Raw genomic sequence first — 1,804 nt, forward strand, 5'->3', positions numbered from 1 at the left:
GGAGGGGAGGGGGACTAATATTAAATCAACAGGCTCTAAAAGATTTCAAAGAGATTAAATTGCATAAGATTTCTGCTTATGTAAGAGATTTCAACCATTGATTTAATTAGGAAGAACAAACTTCTGATAATCTGCGGCAGGTTTATGAGAATAAAACCAGTCCCCTGTGACTGTGTAGAAAGGATTGCTCAGCTCAGGTTGTAGAGAAACTCAGTTGCCCCCAAGGCCTGCTGCAGCCTAGGACAAAGGCTGCAGCTGAGTGGAAGAAATCCATCCGTAAAGAAATAAATAAGCAATCAGAGGGCAAAAGATTAAAAACCCATCACACAGAGGGGAACAAAAGGAGTAGTACCATGGAAGTAGAATTAAGGGCAGGTTGAAGTGCTGAATGCATCTCGCTTTGTAGACCATGTGGGGCATTTAGCACTAAACTGAGGACTGCTGTGCTTTAATGGAAGCTGTCAGGCAAAAAGTAATAACAAAAGATTAAGAAATAATAGTAATAAAACATGGGAAACTGATTTTTCTAATAAAAATACTTTTAGGTGTGGGGGGATTTGGGGTGTGGGTTTTTTTATTTTTTAATGCTGACTGCCTGGATTTGGTAGTTTCCGTCAAGAACTGGGAAACTGCAAAAGCAGCAAATGAAAGGCACTCTGTGCTTTCCCATTGCTCCTTTGAAGACGGCAGACTAAGTGTCAGGGTTGTTACTTCCAGTGCAGGATCCAGATCCATGGCCTATGCACAAAAGGGATGCTGTGTACGGAAGTTATTCAGCTTGGAAATGCAGTCATAGACAGGCATAGTTTGAGGAAACAGAGGGCAAAGGCAGAACGTCCTGTTATTTCTGCTAGTTTTGGTTCACTGCCAATCTTCCCTATTACTAACTGATGGAGAATGCACCCAAATGTACCCACCAGTGGCTTTGCTCACAAGCCGGCACCATCACCAGGGCACAGACCCTGCGGTACCAGCTGCTGTCCTGGCACTCAGAGTGCTTCACTGACAGAGGCAATCTTCCTAGAAAGGCCAGCTAAGCCTTCCTTCACTGCTGGTCACTCCCTCATCCTGGTAAGGAAAAGCTTTTAAAACACAGGGTTCGTGGCTGCAAAACTGGAGCTTGTTTAATCTTCTGTCTAACTTCAGCGGCTCCCTTTCAAACAGTTCCCATCTCTGCTCTCTGCAGTGCTGCTGTAACTCACCCCCTGCCCAAGATCCCAGCTCTGCAGACATGGCTGCAGGAGGGGACCACAGGGACCGCTCAGAAGGGCTGGGACACGCCAGCACGTGCCACCAAGCATGTGCATCTCAATGCCACTGCTGGAAGGAGGGCGGAAAACTGCCCAAACCCAAGAAATGCTTTGGGGATTAATGCATTTTTTTCAATCCTCAGCAGCGCTCTTCATCAGTAACATACCAAAGTGCACTCCCTGCAACCAGACAGGCGAATTGCACACATGGGGACTCTTCATATATGCCAGGATGGTCTGAAACAGTAGAGCGTATCTGTGTCTACACAACAACTGCCAAATCCCAGGTGAAGACTCTGGCTAGCAAAAGTAAAGCGATAGGTCACGTGAGTTTATGGAGGAATCCGTAGTTACTGTCTGTGCCAGGTTGTGTTGTCAGGGGGCACACCTAAAGGCTGAAGACTTCCACTGGTAGCCATGAGTTTGTTGAAATGTAAATATACTGTTATTAGGCCTGGCGGTCCGTTCAGCTTGTCCAGATTCCTACCTCGCCATTCTGCAGCAGGATCGCTATAACGTAGTCACCATCATGGAAACGTGGTTTGACAACTGGA

The sequence above is a fragment of the Egretta garzetta genome, unplaced genomic scaffold (assembly GCF_000687185.1).
Source record: "Egretta garzetta isolate BGI_Z169 unplaced genomic scaffold, ASM68718v1 scaffold886, whole genome shotgun sequence".
NCBI lineage: Eukaryota > Metazoa > Chordata > Aves > Pelecaniformes > Ardeidae > Egretta > Egretta garzetta.